The 12,658-nt window shown below is 40.9% G+C and overlaps 1 protein-coding gene across 7 annotated transcripts in view; it reads right to left on the bottom strand.

The window, feature by feature from the left end:
- Positions 1 to 12,658, bottom strand: part of EPS8 (EGFR pathway substrate 8, signaling adaptor) — a 1,020,454-nt gene that overhangs the window by 753,918 nt on the left and 253,878 nt on the right. For 5 of the 7 annotated variants that reach the window (XM_086920872.1, XM_086920932.1, XM_086920906.1 and 2 more), the window contains exon 2: positions 3,665 to 3,690. The exons of the other annotated variants lie outside the window; for them this stretch is intronic. The gene's annotated coding sequence lies outside the window, so the exon portion shown is untranslated. The remainder of the gene's footprint in view (positions 1 to 3,664; positions 3,691 to 12,658) is intronic. 7 annotated transcript variants of the gene reach the window in all.

Raw genomic sequence — 12,658 nt, 5'->3', positions numbered from 1 at the left:
GATAACACCTCGCAAGGCGAAGCTAATCCTGCCTTGTTGCTGGATTTTGAACGAAAAGGGAAACTTTGTATCCATAGGGAAAAGACAGAGTACTATAACAATGTATTCATCGGTTCCAGCGAGTGTGAACATAATTACAAAGTAATTGGAGGTTGGGGTTTCAAAAATGGGTCAGAACCTGTGTTTCCCGGAATATATTATATATGTGGGAACAAGGCTTATTTCAAATTGCCGGATCACTGGTATGGAAGCTGCTACTTTGGCATTGTTTTCCCGAAAATATACCTTGTGAATAATGCAGCTGGAAGCGATGAAGAAACTAATGGCTTAGTGCGTAGTAAACGCGAAAGTGTAGGTGAAATTATAGGTGATATTTTTAGTGCACTGATACCTGGAATGGGGTAGTTCTGAACACCCATAGAATCTGCAAATTGTCTACAGTAGTGGACCGGCTATCAACGGACACTGCTGCTGGATTCCTGATGGTCAATACTGAAATGGTTGCGATCAGATCAATGGTTTTACAAAACCGTCTTGCCCTTGACACCCTATTAGCAAAAGATGGCGGAGTCTGTAGAATGCTGAAGGCGCAACATTGTTGCACCTACATTCCTGATAAAAGTATCGAATTAAAACAATATGTGAAGAACATAACTAATTTGGAGAAAGAACTCAAACCATTGGAGGTTGACAGTGCCTGGACGAGACTGACTGGAGGTAGTTGGTTTTCTAACCTAGGTAGAAATATTTTGTGGAAAATACTGATGCCAATAGTTGTGATAGGTGTGGTTGTATTGATGATATTTATCTGTTGCAAATGCCAAAAATGCAAAAAGAAGTCTCTAGAACCTAAGAGGGGGGTGAAGAGAAATATTGATGAACTAGAATTAGAGGAATTAAGAAATGAAGTCTACAAGAAGGTGAAAAATCACCACTCTCATAGAGAAGCTGAAAGAAAACTCAACAATAAATTTGTGGAAATTCAAATGAGTGATGTGGACGAATGAAAAGTTGGCATCTGTTTCCTTTATGTGGTGATGATAGTAAATATCATCAAAGAGGGGATTGATGGAGCAAGGATTCGCACGTAAAGCGCCTTGCCCCAGTGCAAGAACCTCGACTAATGTATAATCCTATTAAAATAGTTGTTTGTCATTTATTATACGTTTTCCCATACACGCGGGTGTCCCCAGGATGCTTGCTCGTATGTCTTTTCCATATTAACGAAGCTTGCACTAAAGAATCGGCTGCTTCGCTGAAATTCAGTCTGCGCATGCGTCGGTCATACCCATGTGATGTGACGCACTCGCATTCTGGAGGGATTTCGTGCTCATGCGCACTGTTGCAAACATGGCCGCTTGACTCTCACCACGCTCTCCGCTTGCTACTGCTGCTTCAGCCTATCTGTCTTTTCGCACTAAAACAGTAACGCTATAGTCATTATAAAATAAGGGATGTTTAGAATTTCATCATGGTATACAGTATGAGCATTTTTTTGTGTGATATTAATTTGTTCTCGCTTACTTTTCATGTACCGCGTCTTTGTGGGCTGGGGCATACATGAGCAACGCCATGCTGAGGCTCCTCTGAACCCTGTCATGTGACTGGGGAAAATCCTAACTGCGCAGAAGCTGAAACAAGCCAGCTGGCTCCTGAAGCACAATGCGCCTGAGAAGTTCTCTGGGAAAGCAGAATCTTACCTTGGACGATGCAACTCTGTTGCTACCTAATGTGAACTCTTGTTGTACTGATGTATTCTATGCATGGGAACGTGAACTCTAGGGGCGGGTAGAAAATTTTAATATTTGAGAAGAAAAAGTTGAATTCTAGGAGGTGGTAATGACCGCACCACCTCTCCTGACCAATCATAGTGTGGGAAACTGTCACTTGCAACATTAGTGGGTGGGCTGTGGGACCCCAAAATAGTATAATTACCCTAGTTTAGCTTAGGAAAATTGTCCGACTTGTCCGAGTAGCAGACCTGTCACTGACCCTACGATCTCAATAGGTGCTCAATCTGAAAGTACTGCGGAGCACTCTGTCCATACTTTCCACAAACTCCTAAGGGGTGGAAAAATCCTAAGTGCTGGCGAAGCACTTTGCTGGGGAATTCGAAAACTCAATCGGGGTTACTGGCGGATTACTTGCAGGAGGGGGTAACGCAGGCGTTGCTGTCCGAAGCTGTGAGTGTTGGTCGTATCCTGGGAGGCCCAGTCCTTTGATCCAAACCTGAGGGGTATCCTGTCCTGATCTGTCCGTGGGCTGTACCTGCTCGCATTCTGGCACTCCTTTTCTGAGGGTCCCTATCCCCGTCTTTCCAGCTGACCCGTGGCCAGGGTTAGTCTTCAATCTGAATTAGGTAATTATCAGTCCGTGGGTTTGCGTCTCTCTCTCTCTCTCTCTCTCTCTCTCTCTCTCTCTCTCTATTCTTCTATGAAAGCATTCTTGCCAATGATACTGCTCTATCATCGCTAAAAGCGAATTGTATGTGATTGTTTGTTAGGATTGTTCCACTTCTCTCCCCACCTCTAGAAAATTGCCAAACTGTCTTATTTTATTAGTATGTTCCATTTTTCCCTTTTCCTTTAGCTGATTGCGGTGAATTTAGTAAGAATAGTTTAAAGCATTTAGGATAAGTACATGTTCTAGGTCCCAATCTTAAACCCATGTCCTAGTATAAAATTGCAGTGACTAGTTCTGTTCTAAAAATTCCTACCTTTAGTCTTCCCATATATTCTAATGGTTATAATTCTAATACAAAGTTACTTATTGGTGTTGATTTTGATGTTTGATATATTATTCTGCATATCGCTTATTGTCTTGGTATCTTCTCTTTGAACTCTTATATAAAGTTTTAAACTTCATCAGGTGTCTGTGGTCATTTTACAGAAATTGTGGATAAGTGTGTACTGAAATATAAAGAATATAATTTTTCTAGGTTCCCTGTCTACTATTTTCCCTATTAGCTCCAGATCTGTCGTATGTAGTTGTGCCTGGGGTAAGTCAGGTACGTGGTAAGCAGAGGTGAAACCCAAACCTTAATTGCTCATAGAAGCGTGCGGCAAAAGCCATTACCCAGTTCACCTGTAATGACTATGGTGTATTAAATCTTATGCACGCCAGGGCCCAGTGCGTGTAAGTAATTGGTGAACTCGGTGACCTGGGTGAACTGCGCGCTCTATCAGAATAAACAGGCTCTCATGAAGAGGGTAATATTGCTTTTTCTAAGTGGCTACAGAGTGCCAGCTATTTGCAATTATCGGTATAGTAAATGCAAGCCTCTCAATTGTCTCCCAACAAATAGGAAAACTGAAATAATATATTGATAAATCAGTAGCCAAGGTATCCTGTGCCTCCCAGAATACCTTCCTGTGATTAGGGTTGCAGGGAGCAATGGATCAATGAGAATTGTTTTGAGGTAAAACCAGGTTGAGAAGGGTGTTGTGGGAGGCGCTGATGCAGAATAACGCACTGAATGGAGCCAAGTGACTAGGAGCTGGGAATAAGAGGCTTGCATAATGCAGACCTCCCAATAGCACAAATCAGAAACCTACCAATATGGTGACAAAATAATGGAATGCATCTTAATTGCTGCTTGAATTTTTTTCATAATGTACAGCAAATTACATTGCATACTGTAGTCAAATATCAGTCAGTTCCTTACCTGTACACTTTAAATCGTGCAACAATCTGCAAAAGAAATGTAAGGACATATCAGTATGAGCTTTCACCTTTCTACATGACATTATCATAGAATCTTTATCAGAACTGTTCCTTGAGCTTCTTTATCACACAAAAGGTTAAAACCGTGTTAACGTCCACATAACAACAACTCCTAACCAACAACATAAAAGACAGAAGCAGATGTCTTCAGTGTACATTTCAAATCCTTGAGCGCTTGGAAAAGGAGTTAGGTGTGACTGGTAACCTGGCCTGAATACTTTGTTACAGAAGATTGGGGAGTGATGCACTAAACACTGATCACAAAATGCTGGTTGCAATTCATGACCAATATTTTTCAGACCTATGTAGTATTTTGCCAATCAATCTATGTACTAATATAGCCTTCGAGCCCGCAATAGTGGGCTCTACCAGCCATTAAAGGCCCGAGCCATAGGCAAGGGCCTTTAACAAGGGAGCGGACCTTTAATGGCCGGTAGAGCCCGCAACTGAGAGGTCTAAGGCTATTAGAGCATTCTGCCCCTAGAGGGCAGAATGTTCTCTTGAAATTACATCAGGTTCTGCGAGGCCTTTTGTGCACAGTACAGCAGTGAACAATCATTGGAATGTTGGAGCTCCAGGCTTCTACTAACCATTAGAAGTCCGGAGCGCTTAATTGTTTTCAATAGAGCTCCCAACAAGATGGCGACGGAGTGAGCAGTCGCGCTGGTCTCGCTCTGGGAGCTGAAAAATAGTAGTGTGCCGGCTGGCATTTGCGTTGATTAAAACAGGGTTGAAATGACGAAATGATGGAAAAAAAATTAACAGACAACAGCAGCAGTGCCCCAGTACCCCTGACAGATCCATCGGATCCAGCGATCTGAGTTTAGAGTTTAGAATTCCGAGACCTGAGACCCGAGATCTTCGATGCGATGCAGTTTTACCTTTGAGGCCGTGGTGGATAAGGAGCCGCAGGAGTCACCTTCACAGCTCTGGGAACGGAGCAGAGTTTCTTTTTTTTGCGAGGGCAGCCCCGGCAGATAAGGAGCTGGAGGTGTCTTCTACACGGAGTCACGGAGCCAGCCACAGGATTCTACACGGCATCATCACATCTCTGAGAACGGAACGGAACAGAGCAAAGGGGGCCCCTGGCGGATAAGGAGCTGCATGGAATTGCAACAGCTTTGAGCTCAGTTCAGAAGCTCAGTTCAGTTCCGAAGAGTGGCAAGACCGGGACAGCCCACCCGGCCAGGTTGAGGAAAAAAATATATAATATAACGGAGAAAACGAAAAGCAAGGGAATCGCCTTTCAGAGCCTTTACAGAGCCTTGGACCGGAGTCACGATAATACAGGGCGCATCAATGCTACTGCCACAGCATGTGAGTAGATTTCACCCCCCCAGATTTTGTATTCAGAGCTGTATTTACCTTCAGTGATGTTGCTGTTTGGTGTGGGGGGCGCTCAAAACTGCATTTGGATTTCTTGGATCCTGCTTGTCTGCTTTTCTGCCTGCCCGCTTCCAGCCTGCTACCTGCTGCCTGCCTGCCTGCCTGACTGAAACTCCCTGTGGCCTGAAAATCAGGGGCGTGGCAATCTCCCTTTTTTACTCCCAGTGAGAAGGTGTTCTGATGAAGCCCCACAAGTCAACCAATTTTTTATTCTTTCTCTTAAGGGATCCGGCGCCAGGGAGCGTCAACAAATCTTTTTTTTTCTCTGTATAAAGGATTCTGCAGGCTTATGCTATATGCCACATGTCAACGTTGCTTGTACAAGACGGGAAGTGGAAGTCAAGTACCGTGGGAGCTCCTATTATTTATTATCTGAGTGCGGTACAGCTTATTCAATTTAGGAAGCCGGCGGATGAGGTTGAGCATAGGGAGAGTCTTCCTAGAAATCTGCACAAAGAGAAACAAAAACATTGGCAAAGATTGCGGCAAAGGTTAAGGCAATCAGGTTGGAGGGCTAAAAAAAAAACAACCAATATTACAGTTAAACTTATTTTTAAGGCGCTCCAATAAGAGGACTGTAATTTGGGGGTTTGTAACTCGAATGAGCTTGAATGTGAGAAATCCTCTGTAGAGTTAATATAATCAGAAGCCCAAAGCCGAACCCAGACGGCACAGAAAATTGCACAGAAAATTGAACAGAAAATGTCTCAACAGCCTCATGGGTCTCCGGGCAAGCCAGCGAGTAACCGAGAGAAACTTCATGTGCTTTCCGAAGCAAATGAAGCAAATTAAGCAGCAACAATAATTGCTAAAAATACATTAACAACATCAGCAACATCAGAAACTCTGGATTATGAGAGCGGCTTAAAACAGACAATGTGTATCCTACAAAAAAAACAATAGCTCCATCAGGAGGCCAGAGACTAGAGGAGTGAAGGCTCAGGAGGGAAAAAATGAAAAAGAAGTCAATGAAGATAAAGACAATGCTAATAGTAAATTAAAACATAAAAATATCACTGAGAAAATTAAAAGCAAAAGCAAAAATCCTACTAAAACTGATGAAAAAGAGAAAGAGAAAGAAAGCGAGAGGGGTAAACATAGGAAGCAAGAACAGATAAACGAGCCTTACCTGGAAGACAAATCTGATGATCAAGTTGATGAGAAGGCGGAACTTATGGCAAACAAGGCCAAGAGGTTACAAGCCATCAAAATCTGAAGGCCGCAGCAAAATTAACAGGAATACCTGACGAAACCCAACCAAGGATTTCTAACATACGTGCTCCAGTTTCAAAGGATGCCCTGAACGAATATATTCGACAATGGTAATAGCAATAATACTCTAAATGAGAAGCAATCTGATGCAATGGCAGCTAAAATAGATATGTCAATAGATAGGATCAATCAAGATTTGGATATGAATCAAACTTCCGCTATTCGACAAACCACTGATGTAGGGGAAATGTTCCAAAGAGAGAGCGAAGAAGTATCAGAGGAATCTAACTCCTAACTTTATGAAACTGGATTATCCATCTCTAGTGAAATGGTAGAGACAAGCGCAATCAGTGAGGACGAAAAATCGACTAGGGCTAATATGGAAGTGTCAGAGCAGGTATACCAGAGAGGTATAACAGACGAATCTGGTAGAGACACGATACTTAAAAAGAAAGTGGAAAAAAAGAAATCAAAACATAAGAGACTCCACAAACCAATGGATGATGAAACAACGGACCAGGGGAGCAATCCAGACCAAATAAAGAAAAAATCTAGACACTTTCAGAAAGGTTTAACCCCTTCATCCATAGGATATACAAACCCAAAACACTTGAACAGTGGGGCAGGTGAAAGGGGCAGAGAAAGACTACATATTGATACAGGGAATCCAGGATTAGTTGTAGAACCGTCGCTGGGTGCGGTCTTGAAGAGCATCAAGGATTTTCATTCAGACGTCAAAATGGATAGTCAAAGGAATCACGATGCTATTCAACAAATCCGAGGCGCTATCCAAAAGGTTGACCTGTACTGAGATAGTGGATAGAATGGCTTCGGTGGAAAATCGCACTGAAAACTTGGAAGCAGATGTTATTAAACTCCAAAGCAGAGACAAGACCCAAGCTGGTGTTATTGAAGATCTAATGACAAAGGTGGAGGATCTTGAGAATAGAGGTAGAAGAAATAACCTGCGCTTCTTGGGAATTCCAGAAGGTGCAGAGGGAAGCGATCCAAAGGGATATATTATCAACCTTTTAACGACTGCCCTACCGGCACTCCAAACATGGGAACTGGAACGTGAAGTTCAAAGAGCTCATCGCTTTCCACTGACACTCTCTAAGCGGTCTCAAAAAGGGAACCAGTACCCAAGAGCTGTTCTGGTCTGCTTTGGAAACTTTCTTTTACGTGAGGCAATCTATGACCTGGCCAGACCAACGAGTAAAAAAGAATATCAAGGAAACAAGTTTTTTGTCCGCCCGGATTTTGCCCACGCAACGGTGGAACGCCGCTGGTGGATGCGGCAACTCTTCTCCCCGTTTGAAAAGACTGGAGCAACTGTCTACCTTCTTAACCCAGCACGGTGAAGCGTAATCCATAAAAGGAATATCTAAGAATTTTACAAGTTAGATCCAAGCGGAGGCTTACCTACATGAACTTTTGGAATCAAGAAAAATGGGGGAAGCATCTGGGGGAGCTGAAAAAACACAATAGGTCAAAAAATAAAATTAAGGCAAAACTGAAACTCAATGAGGAAACTTATAAAAAATAAATAAATAAAAAAAGAGGAAGTGGCGTTCAATAGGATAAATAGACTACTATGGAAAGAAGTATTTCTGTAGGGAGTTATATATAGCACTAGAGTCAGATCATTGGAAATTTCAGCCGGGGAAAAGGGGGGTTGGGGTTTGGGGGGGAAAAAAGGGGGGGGGGAGGAAAAAAAAATGCCAGCCGGTTTATTATTATGAATCTACAGTCTTTTTAAAAAAAAAAATTTCAGGCGACCTTGCGAACGGTGATGCTCGGATCACTCGGTCGCCCACACCTGGGGGCCTCATGTCCCAGGATGCCTCAGGAAATGGTGGGGCGGGCGGGCTCTTAGGGACAGAGGGGGGGGGATATACAGGCGGGACAATAGGGTAAAAGACATAGTTCGAACAATTAATATAGCGGGTCCAGAAGACAAGATAGATCCAATAGGCACTAATGGCTAAATTAAAAATGTTGTCTATTAATATATGTGGGCTGAATGATACAAACAAAAGGCAGAGAATTGCTCTAGGTTTTCAATCAATTGGTGCAGACATAGTCTGTCTGCAAGAAACTCATGTTGAGAGGTCACAGGCATATCTGCTAAAAACACTAGGATATAGAGTCATTACTGCTACAACTCAGCCCAATAAAACTAAAGGGGTAGCTATCCTGGCATGGGGGGCGAGATACAGTTCATAAAATCAGCTGCAGATAAATTTGGCCGATGGGCGATTACAGAATGCAAGTATGGAAAAGGGAATAAACTTACTATCTGCCCTATATATGGCTGTGTCACTGATAATCCAGAACTATTACATTTTTTATCAAATGAATTAGTGCACTGGCCGGCGCCACTGATTGTTTGTGGAGATATAAACCTAAATCTCCCATCGATGTGGTCCTCTGCGCCAAACTTTATCTATCATGGTAGAAAACCTAAAACATTTAATGCTCTTAACGATTTCTTTAGTACCCACGCGATATCCGATTGTTGGGAGATGAAATTTCCAACCAATCCCGGGTATACTTTTTTTTCACACCCTCATCTTAAATTTTCCAGACTTGATTATTTTTTTGTGTCTAATTTCATATTACCTTTTTGTTCAGTTGCTCGCTTACCAAGGGTTTTTTCTGACCATAATCCATTAATTATTACTGTAGAAATGGGGGTTCACTTAAATGCACGCAGTTATTGGACATTTCAAAGAGCTTTATTGACTAATGCCAAATACTGCAATTTGATGGAAATGTGGATCCCAGACTTTTTAATTAATAACCTTGGGAGTGCTCCTTTAGATGTTGTCTGGGATACATTGAAGGCCGGAGTAAGGGGAGAAACCCTTAGATTTTCGATCAGGCATAACCAAGAAGCTAAACAAGAACTAATTAATTTACAAAATAATCTCCTCAGCAAAGAGGAAGATTTGATGGCTGCTGTACAGAATGACGCAGTCATAGAAGGAGCTGTAAGAAGAGTGGCAATCGCAAGAAATGTAATAATAGAAATACTAACTACCAAAACTGTATTAAAAGCTACCATGAACAGAGAGAAAATCTACGAGCTCAACAAACAGGTAGGACATCAACTAGCTGTCCGTACCAGACAGCAGATTAGTAATAACACAATCACTAAAATTAGAGATCCCATTAAAGGTATTACTAACGAGCCAAAAGAGATTAGGGAAGCTTTTCATAATTATTACAAGGATCTTTACACCGACACCGGGAAGAATCAATCTAAAATAAATGAATATTTGGACTATGGCACAGGGATTCAATTACCTAAGACTGACAAAGAAAAAATTGAAGAAATACCATGTTGGATTGAAATCCTTCTGTCTATCAATAGCCTACCCGCTGGTAAAGCTACGGGTTTAGACTGAATTCTACGCTAAATTTCATAAGCAATTAAAAGAAATTATGACCAAACTTATAATACAGGTATTTCAGGGGGGGCATGCACCAGAATCTTGGAACAAGGCCAAAATTATCGTCTTTCCAAAAAAAGACAAAGATCCTACTGAACTAGGGGCTTACCGTCCTATTACCTTGATAAATAATGACGCAAACATTTACTCCAAATTATTAGCTACTTGACTAGCCCCGGTTATCCATAAAATAATCTCCGTCAGGCAGCATGGATTTGTTCCCGGTAGATCCACCACAGATCATATTCAGAGGATGATCACACTCTGTGACATGGCGGAAGTAACAGGAGACCCTATGGCATTAATTCTCTTAGATGCCGAAAAAGCTTGTGATAGGGTCTCCTGGGATTATTTATGGACCGCCATGTCAAAGAGTGGGATTGGGGAGGTATTTATCAACGCGGTACGTATGATGTATGTCAACCCAAAAACCGTGGTCTCGATTAATGGTGAAAATTCAGCTTCGATTGAAGTAACAAGAGGTACAAGGCAGGGTTGTCCGTGCTCCCCGCTGTTATTTGCCCATAAAGACATCTAATGGTGATACTAAGTCTTTAGCGTATGCTGATGATATTGCTATTGTGACAGCCGATCCGAATAAATCTGTGGAGGAAATGGAAAAAGAGGCAAGTAAATTTGGGGAAATCTCGGGGTATAGACTAAACCAATCTAAAACCCAAATTATAATCAATAATAAATGTAATTTTGTGGATGATAGAGTAATGGACAAAGCAATATATTTGGGTGTCAATCTCACTGCTAATCTAAATAACTTGGTTAAACTTAATATGGATCCCCTAATCAAACAAACCGAAAAAGGCTTAAAAAATGACATAATATACATCTAACAATCATAGGAAGGGGTAATGTAATAAAAATGTTATATCTTCCCAAATTTGTGTACTTTTTCCGCACTATTTGTTTGAATTTTGAACCATTATTATTTAAGGAAATTGATAGAATATTCTCCCACTTTATTTGGAACTATGGGAAAACTTGTAGAGCTAATAAATGTATTACCCTACCGATAGATAGAGGTGGCCTGGCACTCCCCAACTTAAAAATTTACTGGTGGGCAACAATTCTTAAATACAGTAATTTATTGCTTAAGATTAACCGTGAGGATACTACAAAGAGATCAGTCCCATCGCCTCAGGAACTTATTCTGGGTAGTTTGGCAGGCGCACATTTGTGGCGACTGACGTATGACTGCCACTTTAAGAAAGTGCGGTTTAAAACTTTATCGGGAATTTACGCTGCCTGGAGCCAGATTCGTACGCATTTAGGGCTAAGCCGATTTTCGTATTACACAACTTTTATAACTAATCAAAATCTCCCAGAGATTTTCTCGGATTCATGTATGACACAGTGGATTAGACTTGGTATAGTACGAGTCGGCTGTCTTTATGAGCCAGCTGGCTTTATGTCATTTGAATCTCTGAAAAATAAATATGGCCTGGAACACAGGGACTTTTTTAAATATGTACAGGTGAGGGATTTTATCATGAAAAAGGGGGGAGAAGGTATGGCTATGCTTGAAAATGATTTAATAGAAATAGTTGTACAACGTAATAATGTTAAAATTGGGGTACTATATAATAATCTAATGCCTGGCGTTCCGGATGATATGGATAAAAATATACTAAAATGGCAGGGTAAACTTGGTCTATCAAGTTTAGCTATACAGAATTCATTTCAAATGTCCCAATCGCTATTAATGTCCTCAAAGTTATATGCCCAATTTTATAAAACCTTTTTTTCATTATATCATACTCCTCATCAACTAGCTAAATTGGTCACCGGTAAACGGACCTTCTGCCCCAGGTGTTTGATGCCAGACGTAGACTTAATCCATATGTTTGCCACTTGTGGGGCATTATGCACTATTAGAAGAGAGATATCTATCTTTCTCTCTGAAGTAATGGAGACTAAAATAGAAATTACAACTGCAGAAATAATTCTGGGGCTAGATAACGAGAACCATCCGGATAACATAAAGGGTTTTTTGTTTGTTTCTATGGCCGTGTTTCGAATTTGCCTAGCATCTGGGTGGTTAGATAAGGTTTCACCATCCTTTCAACAGTGGCGGGCTCGACTACTCTCGACTTATAGTCTGAAGAAAGCAATTTATGGCAGGAAAGGTTTAAAAAAAAAAAAAAGGGGGTTTAAAAATTTGGTACCCATTAACTCATTGGATGGATGGTCTATGATTGACAGCTTAAATTGTTTATCTAATGTATTACTGTGATTATTAATTGTCTTGTTTTTCTGGTCCCAAATAATTATTCTCTATGTTCAGTTTAAGAAGGGAAGGGGAAGTAAAAAGGGGGGAAATATATATATATATATATATATATATATATATATATATATATATATATATATATATATATATTTGTTACATGTTCCAAATATGCATATATCGGACTATGTATATATTTATAAAACTGTTTGCCTGTATTGGAGGGTGGGGGTGGGGGGGCGGTGGGGGGATAAAATGTTGACATCTCAATAAAGAATTGTTTAAAAAAAAAGAGCTCCCAACATTCCAATGTTCTAATAGGTTGGGTCACAAAATACCTTATAGTAGTGAGTCACAATTAGACCTACCTCATGAATATTAGTGCGGTAGATCACAAATTGTGACCTACGTAGATTTGTTGCAATCACAGGGATGGTGGCCTGCTGAGGTTAGCATATTACCATGTCTGTATTTGCTTTTAAATGAAGCAATATTTTTTTATGCAGCCTGCTTTCCTTAAAAAAAAGCAAGATGCATTAAAAAACTAAGAAAAGTTTAACATATACCAATCCCCAAAAATTATATTGTCAAACCACACAACGGGGAGCTGTTCCTTTGGGGGCCCCTTCCCGATTGTGAA

The sequence above is a fragment of the Lissotriton vulgaris genome, chromosome 1_1, assembly GCF_964263255.1.
Source record: "Lissotriton vulgaris chromosome 1_1, aLisVul1.2, whole genome shotgun sequence".
Taxonomy (NCBI): Eukaryota; Metazoa; Chordata; class Amphibia; order Caudata; family Salamandridae; genus Lissotriton; species Lissotriton vulgaris.
The sequence above is the reverse complement of the archived record's forward strand: the minus strand, read 5'-3'. Positions and strand labels throughout refer to the sequence as shown.